Source organism: Cheilinus undulatus, linkage group 17, assembly GCF_018320785.1.
Source record: "Cheilinus undulatus linkage group 17, ASM1832078v1, whole genome shotgun sequence".
NCBI lineage: Eukaryota > Metazoa > Chordata > Actinopteri > Labriformes > Labridae > Cheilinus > Cheilinus undulatus.
In genome coordinates this window covers 38,052,661-38,069,212 of record NC_054881.1, presented here as the reverse complement: position 1 = coordinate 38,069,212, position 16,552 = coordinate 38,052,661, and positions in this window count along the sequence as shown.

The following is a 16,552-nucleotide window of genomic DNA, read 5'->3' as shown; positions in this document are numbered from 1 at the left end:
CTTGTCTTAGGAGGCAACTGACTTCTGCATAGAGAAATGCTAACAAAAATCCAATTTTTTAAGCTGTTCACAACTATGCCAAGCTGTCATAGTGCTGAAAGAAAAGTTTTCTCTTAAGCTACGTTTGTGTCCCAAAACTAATGAAATTTTCAGGCTTGAGAAATTTTTTTTTTTAAACCTCACAAAGAAAGCATGGTCTGTTTCCCCGAGGCATTCCAGTTTGGTTCAGTCCAGTTTTGCCATGACACACTCTGATCTTGCCTGGGTTTCTTCAGCTGATGTCTGTCCAGTCTCACTCGCGACAGGAAATCCATCTCTTTAGAGATCCAGATCAGGGCTGGTTGGCTCGCAAACAGCTCTACATATGGTACCAGCTTGGCTTTTAGAATGTGGATTAAATAACAACAAAGGACGGAGGAAAGGAAACTGACACTCAAACAGATCTAGCTACAATGGCTCACATTAAGGAGTCATTTGGTAGAACAGGCTCGTTTCTAAAAGGCGCTTACTTCTCGTGATAGTTTATCTCTGTTTCAATTAACAGCATGATTGTGACAAAATGAGGATTTTTATATTGAAGGCACTCAGCTAGCCTCTTTGCTCACTACAAGACTCCTCCAGACTCTGGTCTCCTTTCATCTGGGGAGGTGACGCTAGGAGGTCTGAAGGACTGAGTACATTGTGATATCGATTGCCTCCATGCCAGGTATATTAGTTAAAATGTGAAAAAAAAAAAATCCCTGTTTCTGATGATAATTGCAGCATAAAGGTCTGCAGAGAGCCTATAGACTCCACTGTGTTTATGAGTCATGCCTTTGAGTCTTTTCACCTGCAGTCTTACTGTCGTATCTGTGATGAGCGTTCCCAAAAAACACACACAACAAAATAAATGAATAAAAAGAAGACATAAATAAATGCATCCAAAACATCACTGGAGGCAAGTTAAGAAAAGCGAAAGCTTAAAAGATGCTCACTTTGATGGATCTAGGAAATAATACTCGGGTTTAAATGTTAAATAGGGGATAAAAACAACAATTTCTTTGGGAGTAGAGTTGGTTGAAGAAAGGAAATCTAGGAAAAATCAGATAAATTAGAGCAGAAAAAATCTCAGAGGAGGAATCAAAGAGCATCACAAGAAGGATGTTTTTCTTTTTCCCCTGATTGTTGAATGATGCATGATATAAAATCGGCAAAGGAGATGGACTAGAGAAGTGAACGGAAACAGTAAATATGTTTGAAAAGAAGCCAGGGATGCACCAATGCATGCGTGGTTTTAATAGTTTATTACACAAATGATCAAAACTATTTGCATCCTTTACTTTAAATCCTTCAGTAGCCCTTTTGTGAAGAATTCTGCCGCCTATTAGCCTCTTTATGTTTTTAAGATCCACCAATGTAGCAAAATAAGCCCCACTTAGCTGAACCTAGCAATCAGCTAAAGTGTTATGATTGCATTATTTTAAACATTAGTTCGGCCCTAATTTCACCATCAGTTTCTAATTGCAGTAGAACGTTTGTATTCTGCAGCTTTATCGCTGGGCTTCCTGCTGGCAGATTATTTCATACGCTGGCTGATCATGTGGGTCTTATAGTTAGTTTTTCTGAGATGGACGGCGCCGACATGCAAGAATATAAAATGTTACACATCAATGGACACTATTCTTTCAAATAATCCAACAGGGGGCCATCACGGAGGGTAGCCCGTCCTACTCGACCCCCCACGTTCTCCGTCTGCTGTTCTTTGTGACTTCCTTGAATCAATTCCTCCTCGCCGTCTTTCAGTCTCTCTCTCTCAGGGGAAACTCTGCTGTCATCCTCCTGATCTCAGAGTCTGAACGCTGAGACCCCTCTGATACTGTCTCCGTCTGGGTGTCTGTGTGTTTTTCACAGAGGACGGGGGAGGCGCAGACAGATGAGGATTTCTATCGACTGACATCTTATCACAGTTTCTGTCAAATCTTGACAAACGCTGTCAGACAGGGTGTATATTTTACATTTAAGGCGTGTAAGTCAAACTGCTGGTCCAGGGACCAAATCCCTCCATGATCTGAGTGAACACACATTTATTTATTTATTTTATTCAGTAAGGGTTCAGATTTGCAGCAGAAAAACAGATGTTTCCTTCTAGAGAGCTGCAATCACTGCAACATTTGTAAATAAAAATAGCTGTTGTGTAAATATGGAAGGTTTACTAAAGATCTGAGAAGGAATGGCGCCTAAACATTATTTACTGATACTGCACCAATATTTAAAGCTGATATACACAATATAGACAAAAGTATTTAGCCACGTGTATTGAAAACAGTGAAGTTATTTCAGAGCTATAAAGGAGGCGGCTGGGGTGGGGGAGGTGAAGTTGGCTACCAGCTGAGGTATGACTTTCGTGAAGTAAGCTAGGCTTCATCAGTTTTATTTAGAATGAGTTGACTATTGTTGCTCATATTGCAGATGTGATGTCATTTGCTGTTTTTAAGGACATCATCATTTTTATGTCACTCATTCTGATTAAGAAAAACATACATAAAACATGAAAAGGAGGATTTTTGTAAACCAGTTAAAAAAAAAAAAAATAACACTTGAATAATTACATAATGTGCAGAAATTCTCTGCTGCTGCAAAATACTGATTTATTAAACTGGTATTTTGACACATTTCAAGTTAAAGAAATATTGCAGCACTATTGCGATTTAATATAATGTGCAATTAATTGCCCAGCCCTATTCCACAGTCACCTGTAAGGAAAATGAGAAAGTGGAAGCGTTCAGGAGCAACAGCAACTCAGCCACAAAGTGGATATGGAAGATGTTAAACAGCACGTTGACCCTCACGCGTAGCCAAGCTTGCAAAATGGAACGCGATTAATATAGATTAAAAATGAATATTATTTAATCATTATTAATCCGGATTAATCCACAGCAACCCTGGGATTAATCTGATTAAAAAATTAAATCGTTTGACAGCACTAATAATTTTCTATATAAATGTAATGAGCTCAATTCCATCCATTAAAGCCCGAAAACACAAATTATAGCCGAAAATTCTAATTTTTTGAAACTGAAATGTTTATTTCACTGTCTACTGAAATCCAAAAACATCTAAATTTCCATAAAATTTAACATATATATTTTTTGTATCTCATTTGATACAATAGGTGTTTTTGGCAACCGATAATCCACTTGAAGGCATTTTTATCATTTATCAGACTGTATTCAGAATTTTTTTTTAGTCATTTATGATCATATTGATTAGCTTGAGGTATCATAAAAGTACGTATCAAATATGATAGAACAGGCTTTAAGGGGTTAATATTTAATAAGACAAAATAAGCCTATATGCCTGCTTGCATTGCAATATTTTATTTTGATCTGAAGCATTGGTAACATATATGCAAGAAAGGAAGTCAGTCACAGTGTATCCCTAATACAGCGAGCCCCTTACCTTTTATAACATCTTAAAGGCTGACCTATCATTTTAAGCGGTCTGCCAGAGTGTCGTCTGAGCTCCTCGGTCTGCAGCCAGACTCCTCTCCTCTGCACTCATATCAGCCACACTCCTCATTTAGCAAGATTCATGCCCTTCTTATAACACAAGCAGGTTAAAGGGGACACATTTTACCCTTTTAAGACAAGTCTATATTGGACTCAGAGGTCCAAAAAACACTTCAGTATTGGACTTTTGCATGTCTAAAAACTCCTCCATTTCAGCCCTGTCCCCTCTAATGTGTTCACTTCAGCAACATGGAATTTCTGTTGCTTCTGCAGACAGGCTGTAGTGGACACTCCAGGAACTTTTTTCACTCCAGCACTGACTTCAATAGTTACTAATGATCAAAAGTGTTTAGGGGTTTGAGCCACATTAGTTATTAAAACAAAGGCTATCTCAATCTTTGGTGCTAGATCTGTAGTTTGTGCTTTGCATGGAGCATCATGTCCCAGTAGGCTGGTACCGTTTAGCTCTTTTTTTGAGTTTGTGCCATTTCTCCTCTGTTTCATCATGTAGTGGCGTCACATCTCGATATGCGTTAACCAAACAGCCTCCAGACTGAGAGTGTGACTAAAGCTGAGCCTCTGATGTGTTTTTATTCCTATTTATCAGATTGTTTATTTGACTGTAAACGAGGCCTTTTGTTGCTTCTGACAGACGCTGAGGAGTCATCAACGCTCAGACACATCTGCTGCTGAGAGGAGTCCCAAAACGCCTCCGACGCACACACACACACGAAGACGCACACTTTTCACACAGCACGCCCTAGTGTGTGCGAGCGGGCATGTACGTGCGTGACACCCGTGACCAATCAAGACAGAAGCCACAGGCTTTCCAACTGCCGTCCCCGGAGACGGAGCTGTGGCCAGCCAATATGTCACCCACACAGCCGGCTCACAGGCTCGGTGTAAGGCTGACAGATTGGTAGTTTATGGGTGTTAACAGACAGAGGGAGCCTCTTTCTTCACCATCATCAGTCATCGCCTTCAGACCCTCCTCCTCCTCACGCACACAATAGCCCTGCGTGTGCTCCTGTGTGTGTTCCAGTGTGCGTGTTTGTGTGTGTGGTTGTTTATTAAAGCGGGAAACAAACAGGGAGAAACCGGCGGCTGCAGGTCAACAGTTTGACCCCCCAAACAAAGCCTGAGAGTGTTTGTGTGAGCGTGGATGTGGGGGTGAAAAGGAAATTAAAGGGGTGCAATACAAGCTCAAGGGTCAACAGCATGTTGACCCGGGGTGAAGACAGGGGTCATTTTTCAAGATGGGGGTGAAATGTAAGGTAGTGTCTGGAGAGTAGCAGACAATGCTAACGAGGAATCGAACATGTTAATGACACAAAATCCAGCCTTTGACCTCCATCTAGTCTGGTTTAACATACGCTATAATCCTTTTAGAGCAGAAGACATGCTAAAAATACAGACACAGGATATGAGAAAGCTTATTAAATCAATCCAACATTGCATGGTTCTCAAAAGCGGTATACATGCTCAGTTAGTGCTACATTTCTACTGCCTCTTCTAGCAATTTGTCTTCAGGATTGCAGCAATCACTGCAGCTGCTTTATAAGAAAAATGAGAAAGACACTCAGGCATTCAGGATTCTCATTTAGTCTGCAATATTATGTCTCAAACAGCCTGTAGCTGTGAATGTAATCATTTAAACATCAAGGAAGCAGGTTCTTCTTCAGGGTTTCTGCTCAATTGAGTGCAAATGGGCAAAAAAAAAGGAGGGAAAAATCTTCAAATGCAAAATGGGCAAAAAGTGATTAAAAAAAAGGTCAAGTGGCAAAAGAGATGGTAAAAATGGTTAAAAGTGGCAAAAAAAAAAAATAATAAAATTGGGCAAATGGTAAAAAAATTAACAAAAATATCTCCTAAATGGGCAAAAAATGTCAAAAATTTACAAGAACAAACATTAGCAAAAAATGACAAAAAGGGGCAAAAGGTGGCAAAAGGCAGCTAAAATAGGTGAAAGGTTGCAAAAGATGTTTTAAAAATTGGCAAAAAAAATGGCAAAAGCAATGCAAAGATGGGTAAAAAAAAAGCAACAAAAACTGGCAAAAATTGACAAAAAAGTTGCAAAAAAAATGTTGCAGAAATGTGCAAATGGGTGCAAAACATATCCCAAGGCAAAATAGGTGAAAAAAGGCAACAACTGAGCAATTGGTGTAAGAGTTGGTAAAAACAGACACACGTGGCAAAAAAAAAACATGCAAAATTGAGCAAGTGTGGACTAAAAAAAATAGGACTAAAAACACCTCCAAAATGTTATAAATGGGCAATATGTGGCAAAAAATGAGTAAAAGGTGATAAGTAAAATAGGAGAAAACTGCAAAAATGGGTAAAAGAGTCTCAAAATGGGCATAAATTGGCATTAAGTGGCAAATGGGGCAAAAAGTGGCAAGAACAGTTAAAATAGGCAATAAAGTTGCAAAAAAAGATGTTGCAAAAATGGGGGGGGGGGGGGGGGGTCGCTTAAATTGGTATTAAGTTGCAAATAAAGGCAAAAAGTGGCAAAAATAGACAAAAAAAGAAAGTTGCAAAAAAATCCTCCATAGCAAAATAGGCAAAAATTGCAACAATTTGGTAACTGGTAAAAACAGACAAATGTGGCAAAAAAAAAAAAAAAAACGAAAAAAACGAAAAACAAACAAACAAACAAAAATAAACAAACAAACAAAAAAAAAAACATGCAAAATTGAGCAAATGTTTAAAAAATTGACTAAAAGCATCTCCAAAATGGGCATAAATGGGCAATGAGTGGCAAAAGTGAGCAAAAGGTAAAAAAAGTAGGCTAAAAGTATCAACAACAGCAAAAAAGGATTAAAAAAGAAAAAACAGTCTCAGAAATAGACATAAACTGGCATTTAGTTGGAAATGGGCCAGAAAGTGACAATACTGGGTAAAATAGGCAAAAAGTTGCAAAAAAATGTTGCAAAAAAAGAAAAAAACAATGCTAATAAGGACAAAAAGGGCAAAAAGGCTAATAAATGGGCATAAACTGGCATCAAGTGGCAAAAAGTGGTGAATATACGGTAAAGATGCTAAGGAAGCCACATAACTCTTTTGGAACAGAAGACATGCTTATAATTTAAACATAAGATATAAGAAAGCGCATTGAATCAGTCCAACATTGTACAGTCCTCCTCCTTGAGACAGACATGGCTACATTTCTACCTCTGTTAGCAATTTGCCTACAAGATTGCAGCAATCACTGCTGCTGGTTTACGAGGAGTATGAGAAAGACACTCAGGCATTCAGGATTCTCATTTAGTCTCCAACATTATGTCTCAAACAGCCTGTAGTTTGGCAGTGATGTGAGCTGCTAAAAGCTGTGAGTGTAATCCTTTACACACTGAGGTAGCAGCACATCTTCTACAAGGTTTTTTTCTCAATAGAGTTCTGTGGCTTTAAAGAGAGCAATCAAAAGGCTGTTTCTGCTTTTAAATGGCATCTTTATGTATAGCACAGAGCTTTATCTCTGCAGGGATCATTTCTGTAATGTCAGAGACCTCGAAGAACAATCCCAGCCTGGAGGATGGACATTGATTGGGTTCATATTAATCCAAGGATTTAGTTGGAGGCATTACAGCAAGTTTCAAAGCTGCAGGCTCAAAACATCTACTCCAGGAAGTCCAAAACCTTATCTTCCTATTAATCACAGAGAACTGGTGCACAGACACTTGAACAACCTCTAAGCTAACAATTGAAGTCGCTGTTTAAAGCTCCATTCTCATAGAAAAGCTGAGCACTAACCATTAAAATGTATGCATTTATCCATGTAGATTGCACTGTGTGCAGCCTTTATTTTCATGCTGCAGATGAGTAAGGCTAAATTTAAACAACATTTAATGTGGTTTGTGACAAATGTGGCACTGAAAGGAGGAGCTCCAAACAGAAGTCACTCAGGTGAAATGCATCATTTATGCAATTGCATCGCATCTGTAACTTAAGCATTTGTTTTGCCTTTTTGCAGCACTTTTATAGCCTATCTGCATTGAGGATGTCAAGATTGATGCATCAATTGTGATGCAGTTAAGTTCCATAATAAGTAGTCAGCATCTTCCTGTAGCCACTAGAGATGTAAATCTTTAAGTATCTCAAGATTCTGATTCTGGGGTTCATGATTTGATTCAGAATCAATTTTTGATTCTTCTCTGAGAAAGAAGAACGATCCAAAACCTGCTCTTACATGAACAGCCAGCCAAAATGTCCATCAGTGCTTTCAGGGGGCTTTTATTGTGAAATGCTGCTTCACCTACATTACATGACGTACTTCGGAAGCATTGACTATCTTTGTTTAATCATAAATGGTTAAAAGTGTAAATTTGATTTTCTGTCTGTAGCTGCAGAGTTGCACTTTTTTCCCAACATGCAATGCATACATGAATGCATGCATGCATGCATGCAATAAATCCTGGGTAAATGAAATACGCTGATCTTGACTGTAGGAACTTCTCATTAGCACAATCGCTGCAGGCAGAGGTTGAAAAGTTTCCAGAAACACGCAGCAGAGTTAGACCCAGATCTGTTCCAACTTCTGTATTCTATCTGTCTGACACCACAGTGGAACCACTGAAGAGCTGACGCTTGACAAAACAGCGAGGTTTGAACGGATTCTTTATCGGTATAACACACAATCGCTCATTCGCACTCATATATTTACACACAGAGAAAGAACCAACAAAGAGCCTGAACAAACAGCCACAGGCGTCAGTGGTTTATATTTAGTGTACATATTTAGTCACCAGTATGAGGGGGTGGGGGGTGAGTGGGGGGGGTTGGTGGCTGTCAATCAGACTCAGTGGGGCAGAAAGAGTGAGGAGGGGCGTTGCTGTAGGGAGCGATGAAGAGCAGCTCTCCTTCCTTCTTTCCCTGCTTCATCAACCATTTGCACGTTTTCTCTTTGCCTCCATCGTTTAATGTCCTCCACTTCCATTAATTCACTATTGTTCTCTTCTGCTTTCACTTAACCCCTCAGTTTTGTCTTTTGTCTCTGCATTTTTCCATTTTTGCAGTCATGCATTTCTGGTATTCTTTAAGTCAGTGGTTCTCAACCTTGCGGTCAGGATCCCATTAGGGGTCGCGAGACACTAAGAGGGGGTCACCAGATGCCTTAAAAGAAAACACTATTTTTCAAATGACACTGTTGCCACTTTACACTCATATTACCAAATTTTAACAAATTTTCCCCACTTTTTAACACAAATTTTGCCATTTTTTAGCACATTTTTGCCACTTAAAACCCATTTGTGTCAGTTTTATCCCCTTTCCACCACCTTTCTGCCTGTTTTTGTCACTTCTAAACCAATTCTTGCCACTTTGTGTCTATTGTTGCCTCATTATTGCTACTATCAACCACTTTTTACACCCCTTTATGCCCATTTTAACCACAGTTATCCCATTTTTGCCTGTTTATTAAATTTTTCATCCCAGTCCACCTAATTTCACCTGATTTTTTGGACTTTAAAGCCATATTAGCCACTTTTCAATGTACTTTCACCACTTTTGTGCCAATTTAGTCCATTTTTTGTCATTTTTTTACCACTTTTATCTAATTTTGTTACTTTTAACCCATTTATGTTATTTAAAAATCCAAGTTCAACACATTTTCCACATTTTTTTTACCATTATTAACTAATTTAAGCAATTTTTCACCCATTTTAAATGTTTTTTACTAAAGTTATTTTCATTTTAAGAAGGCTATTACTACAAAAATGAATAGAGATATTTGTTTCTTTGATAAGAGTGGTTATTTTTTTGGGTCAAATATAAAATATGGTTTTCACAGCTTAGCTTCACAATGATCCATGATTTCGCTGACCTCCACAGGCTCCTAGTTTGGTTCCAGAAACCTTCCCTTTAATCTCTCCTTATGGGCGGCTTTGTCTCCACATGACTGTTCTTGAATATGCATGGCTGTTCAACCTCCTTCAGGTGCAGCGGGGGTCCCCGGTCTCTGGCACCTTTATTTTGGGGGGGTGGGCTGAAAAGTTTGAGAACCTCTGCTTTAAGTTGTGTGTTTTTTCCTGAATTTCTGAGGCATCAATAATAAAGAGGGCTCACTTTACTGAAATTAGAGGTGCCTGGATTAATCAGGAAACAAGCATTTGACTAATTTTCATGACATTATTATATAAAAAACTCAGTAATGTACTTTGTCATTAAAACAGCCAATCAGGCACTTCCTTTGTCTGCCTCAGAGCCGCGTTGGTTTATTGAGCGGAGTTCAGTTTACTTTGCTCCATCTGTACTTCTCCTCACACACACCCCCGAGCATGCTGAATATTCATACACACTCTCACACACACCCCCCTCAGCATACGTTGAGGGGTCAACACGCCAACGCTGGCCACGGGCCTGCAGGGGATTATGGGTAGGCTGAGCAGTAGCTGTCAGCAGTGAGAGGGCTGTAACTATCTCTCCTAGTGAAGCTGACTGTAAGTGAGATCGTCCTTCAAGCCTTTTCTGATGTCCCTGGAGTTTCCAGCTCTGTGTTTGTGTGCAGATTTGTGTGTTTTAGCAGCAGTGGAACACAAACAGAGCAGACCAGTTAATTATCAGGCTCTGTCTGCTCAATATTCAATTCATATTTCACTAATTTGCGGCAACAAATTCATAGAAAGAACAGAAGCATAATTACATTTATGTCAGTATAACGAGAAGACGCTTTCAATAAATGAATTTGCAAAATGTTTACTGACACTTACTTGTGTTTAACTCCTCTGAACATGCTATTGGCTAAAAATGTTTAATTTGTGTTGCTTGAGAGATTTTTGCATTGCTTTCCTTAACATCTTTACACAGAAGCATGTCTGCAGCTGCTGAAACTGCATGTGAGACACTAGACCAGGGCTATTCAGTTAGTTTTAAAGGGCCAGTTCCTGAGAAAGGGTCCCAAAGAAGGGATATTGCATAACATATGCATGGTAATTTCTAAGTATTCAAAGTGTTTTGGATTTTTTTCTCCTCTGCATTTATAAATGGCTTTCTATTTTTTTCAAAAATCCATGCCGCTGCCAGTGATGCTAATTTAGCACATTCTCATTCTGTAAAATGGTGCGACATCTTTGCTTATAACATGAGGTAGCCCCAAAAATCTTCTCACAGCAAACACCAAGGCCACATGCAAAAATGCCACGTCAAAGTTAGCACCAGTTGTTTTGACATGCCTCCTGAAATCATATTTCTGGCACACCAGCGTGCACTTATTGCAGAGTCAGCACAAACTGATATAAAAGCATACTTCTCTATCTCTTCGTAGTTGAACTAGCTGTTCTATGCTTCTGCTTTTTGTCTTTTTGTTTTGAGTAGAAAGAGAAATTTTGTCTGGCAAATCATGACCCAAAATGTGTGCGTCATTTTTTATGGATTAGTCATCTACTCATAGGGCCACTAAAATTACCTAAGTGGCCTGATCTGGCCCCAGAGCCTTTAGTTGAATAGCCTAGTGCTAGACAGCTCCGGAGATGTGCAAAAGCAACTTCTGTGCCAAGACAAGCTTTTAGTGTGAGTCTTTGCACTTGTTTTAAAAAGAAATGTGGTCCAGTTCTGATTAAACAACTGCTTTCCTATAGCTACATCCAAGCTAACGGCTACCACGGCTGCAGCCCCTGGATACACCGGAAAACTGTAACTATAGGACTGCCATCCCATGCTGAAACACAGCGAGAGTAGTGCTACAACATCTTTTCTGTCACAGAAAGCTTTCAATGTTGCTCTCTGCCCTTGTTACAATAAAGAAACATCGTCCAGTTCTGACCAAACTGCCGCTTTGACTACATCTGAGCTAATCACTCCACTAGCAGCCATTGTACACAACCACTCACAACAACAAACCCTGTCCCTGTAACTATCTCATACTCATGCCGAAGCAGGTCGGCAGAGGAGTGAAAACACCTTTAACATCATGATAAGCTTTTAGGGTTGTTTTTATTCCTTATTTCATAAAGAAATGTGGTCCAGTTCTAGTAAAACAGAAGCAAAGCTAAAGCTAGATCTGAGGTATTTAGAGCAGTGGAGGCAGCCATTACTGATAATTTTCAGTACAATGAAACCCAGCCTATAATGCAGCTCTGTATGTGTGGCTCTGAAAGTAGAGTCATGACACATTGAGTGCTTTCACACTAGGGGCCCGGTCCCGGATCTGAGTGCACTTGAGCCCAAAGTCTGTTCCGTTTTGGTAGTGTGAATGCAAACGAACTGTGCCTGGGCACCGTGCCCAGGCCCACATGGGGAAGTGGTCTCAGGCGCGATTCAAGTGGACTCTGGCCCGGTTTGGATGGGATGTGAATGTAACCACGCCCGGATACGGGACAGAGCGCCGTATCAGCTTTATGATGTAATCGTAAAAGCTAAACTTCTTTCCACAGCACGGCAGTTTGTTCAAACTTTTCCTCAATAAAGGGCGGAAATCTTCAGAATCCAGCAGCGCGAGCCCACTTAATCCTCTGAGCTACACATAGATGTGCAGATACAAAGAGGAAAGTTGCTGGCATCTTTAAAAAGTGATTTAAATCCTCCATGGCTGCAGGATGGACTTTTTGCGGGGTCAAAACGACAACAATCTTTGTTCAGGTCATGACCCCAGTAGTTATCATGGTAGCTTCTTCTTTCTCCTCCTTGGCGGGGTTGTAAACAAGCCACGTGCATACCGCCACCTGCTGTTTCAGACTGAATAAACACACAAATGGGCCCAGGCATGGATCGATGTTGCTAGTGTGAAAGCAAGCCAGCGGGGGAAGGGGGAGGGGGAGGAATCGCGCCGTGGCGAGTGATGTCAGTGCGCTCTCTCTGTAGGTGGCCTTGGGTGCCAGGTTTGATTCTGATGATTGCAAAAAGGAGACAAGTCCAAACCACAAAGGAAAACCAGCACTAGCATCCAAAGACCGTGATTTCATGACTGTTATAAAACACAAAAGAAAAAGTGAAAACTTCCTGAAGAAAGAGTGATGTTCCACATCTCCATGGACAGATCTATTACTCCAACTCTGATTGGCTGACCAAACACGGCCGATGATGGGGCGCAGGCTCCCTCACTAATTCCTGTCATTTATTTCACATTATTCCAGTTTAACAGAACACGGAGTCCTTTCTGTTCCAGAGGTCGACTTTCTCCATCATTATGATCATCAAGGGTGTTATCAGCTGCAGCTACACCCTCACATCTTCAGTACATTATTATCACAGCGCTCCGCAGAGCCATTTAACATCCTGCAGACATTTAAATCAGCTGTTTTACATCCTGTTTGACCTTGTTCATATGGACAATCACAGCTAGCTCATTAGCAGCTAACAGCTAGCAGCAGTGTCTATACTTGATAACATTTTAGTGTCTTTTCTTCTGCTAAAGTGAATCCTGCAGACGCCCGGTCTTTTCCAATCAGATAGTGAGTCTGAACGATGGGACGGGGCAGATATATGGAGCGGAGAGTGTTAACTGTCTCCTTCAGGGCTGCTGAGCTCTTTTGTTACTCAACAGTGAATTTACTGTTCCCTCTTCTTCACTCTGTCATCGTTTATTTCCACGTTAAGGCTCCACACTCGGCTGCTTTGGTCTGATTGGCTGTAAACGTTCGGCTGCTCCCTAATACGTCTTTATAAATCATATTGGCCTGAATAGAAGAGTCAGTTTCAAACACAAGATGGAAAATAGTTTTCTTTTTTTGGTCCCCATTAGTTGCAAGAATGTTAGATGAAATGTTAATGCATATTTCCCACTTTTGTGCATGTTGTCAGTGTGTTTTCAGAGTCAGGTAACTCCGTCATACTCTTTTAGAGCTGACACTGGAATCCGACTCCTCTCATTGTTGGCTTCATGCTGCTTTCTGACTTCCCCAACCCTCCTGTACAGTATTTTGTCTTTTTCCCTTTGTTACTGTGCTCTGGTGTCTTGTGTGAAGCACTTTGAACTGCCTTGTTCTTGAAATGAAATAAAACTTGTCTTGTTCACTGGTTGCTACTGTCCCTGGAACTAAACTTGTCTCCTTGGAGTGACAAAAACCCTGAATAATAACTTTTCTTATCAAAGCTACAAAACATGAATTGCATTTGTGTATGCAGTAGTACAATAGGCACTTTTTCAAACCCGCTTTTATTAACCCTCTGATATCCCTACAAAATGCTGCCTCATTTTCCTCTTAGTGTGCCTAAAATGCACAGGAGGGTTATTACTGTGAATAAAAAAAGTAATATTAATTTATTTTTCATTGTTTTATTTTTTCCTTGTTTCTTTAACTTCTGCCATTGACAAAAAATACCAAATACTCAAAATCGTCATACCTTTAAATGCCATGTTTGTAATGTAAACAAAATTTTTTAAAGAAAAAATACACAAATGGATTTTTTTGAAGATACTACACTGAAAATGAATTACTTATTTGTGGATGATTGCAGCCTGGCACATGCCTTTGATTAGTGACAACATTGGTTAAAATGCATTATTAGTTTTTTTGTGAGGTCAATTATTCTAAAATACTCACATTAAGCACCCTTCTGTGCATAAATGCACACCTTTAAATCATGTAATGAAATATCATACATTTCCTGTTTTACTATTATTGAATGATAATTTTCTCAATTAAGGTCAGCCCTAATAATAAATGGCAAATACTCATTTATTTTAGTTTTTTAACTCTTTAAATGCCATGTTTTATTGATGATGTCACTGCATTTTTAGATGCAAAATACAAACAAAACTTGTTTTTTTTTAGTAGAATACATGCAAATCAGGGTCCCATTATCTGGGTTTATCAGGGCCCACTCTCTGGGTTTATCAGGGGCCCATTATCTGGGTTTATCAGGATCCATTCTCTGGGTTTATCAGGGGCCCAGACAAGTCTGTTAGCCAAGCCAATGTGTAATGGAAAATGCAGTACTAGGTATTTGAATCCGATTGGGTCTAAGTCGAGTGGAGGCAGCGTTCACAACCCTGATGAAAGCTTCTCTTTACATTGGTCGTATCTGTATTGTTTTTTCATAATAGCTCTGCTTTTTTTCTTTTATTCAAGGAAATATCGCAAAGAAAGCATAAAAACAGTGTAAAGTAATCCTGGCTGAAACAAGGAAGCAGCTGTAGGCCTGAAAACGTTGAAAAACAACAGTTTCTCATCTGCTGTTATCTGAAGCCAATATCAAGAGGTGAATTAAAAAATGAAAAGCACTGAGGGAAAAAAAAACCCTCAAAACATTGTGGAGATATATTAAAAATCAAGCAATGAAGATGAAGCTCTTTGACTTGACCTTTGATTTATGACCTATAAATCTAATCAGCTTATCATAAAGGCCAACTTGATGTGTGCAAAGTGTGAAGAGATAATGTATTTACAAAAATGACCCAGGCAGACGATTCATGCATGGACAACCTTAAACCTTTGGTATTGAATAGTGCACGCACTGGGGCAAAAATGTGTTGATCTAAAACAGTAAGAAGTGTAGAAACATAAAAAAGAAGCCTCTAGAAGCCCCCCTTCTCTACAGCAGACTGATGGTGTGATACCAGCAGAAGAAGATGAGCGCCTTCATGCATACTTTAACCTTGTTTTTCTACTCTTCATACATAAATAATGTGAGTTATTCTCTTGTTATGTTCTATGTTTTCGATCGATTTAAGCAGGATTATGCAAACCTCCATCTCCTGCTGGGAGGATTAAAGGTGACATGTATTTGTGGATTTTCCGACATTCTTAAAGTTCTGCAGCGTTTTGCTTAATCTGAAAACTGGTTCACGATGCAGAGTTTCTTTTTGGAGTGAGTCACTTTAGGGGGCGTCTTCTGGAGAATACCAGTTTTATTTTTACCCCCGGCTGGCCTCCAGCTGTGAACTCTGACAGGATCATGGCGTTTTCAGGTTAAACAGGCTGATAAATGCTTTAACTTCACTTTTAACTAAATGTGCAACACTCTGTTTTTCAAACTCACGCAGATGGACTCGCTGCTCAGAGGAAAACTCACAGTTATCTTGATATGTAGGTGATGGATTCAATTAACTTCAGCTTTCATTTGACATAAAAGTCTGTGTCATCACATTTGCTCCATGTGTCTGAGCGTGCTCAGTTAATAAAGCGTCGCCTGTGTGTCTGTGTGAGCGTTTGAGCTCTATGTAGGTCAGAAGCTGCCAGGAAATCTGTGTTTTGTGTTCCTGCGAAGTGCAGCCGTCTGCTTCCTGCCTGTTTGGGTCGCACTCGTTTGTCGGCCCACCAAGAAACAGGCTCATTAGGCTAATTAGGCAGATTAATGCAGAGGTGACCTGCACGGTTGAGGGGCCCCGGGGCCAAACAGATGGGACGGTAACACCACCAACCTGCTCGTGCTGAGCTCGCAGTCACTGAGTCAACGGTTCAACGGTGAACACAGCGGCGGTGGCAGCATGGACATGCAGGTCTCAGCCTTTACACGAGGAGGAGGGGAGGAGTTAAAGTTAGACGATGTGACAACAGGAACGGTAATGATGCAGGGAGGCCGACACTGCTGATTGGCTGAGGTAACATGGCTGACATGAGCACAGGTCAGGCTGAATGATGGACAGAAATGACTGAGAGGAGAAGAGAAAATCACACCTTTGATGTCTGCTGCAGCTTGCATTTTCAATGTGCACACGCAGCGGCTAACAAGTAGGATAACCACATTCAGAAACAGGATTTTAAGGCTGAATAAAACTCTGATGAATCTGTTTTGACTGTCCAGAACAAAGCTCTGAATAGTCACTCCTTTAAATACCTCAATGCCAGTGATACCCAGGGCCAGAGGAGTTATGTTTTTGGTTTGTCCATCAATCCATTACAGCCAGTTTTATAAACATCTCACAAACACCTTTCGGGTTTTTCCTTTACTTTGAGGATGATTGATCCGATTCTGGAGCTCGTACTTTGAATGTCGACACAGTCATGTTTCATGTTCGTCCCTTACTTATGAAGAAGATATCTCAAGCATTTTTTGAGGGATTTCTTCAAATGTTGCACAAACATCCACTCCAACTCAGGAATGAAAGGATTTGATTTTGGGGGTCATAGTTTCAGAATGGGCTGCACAGCAGTGCAGGGCCTTTCTGTGAGGAGTTTGCATGTTCTCCT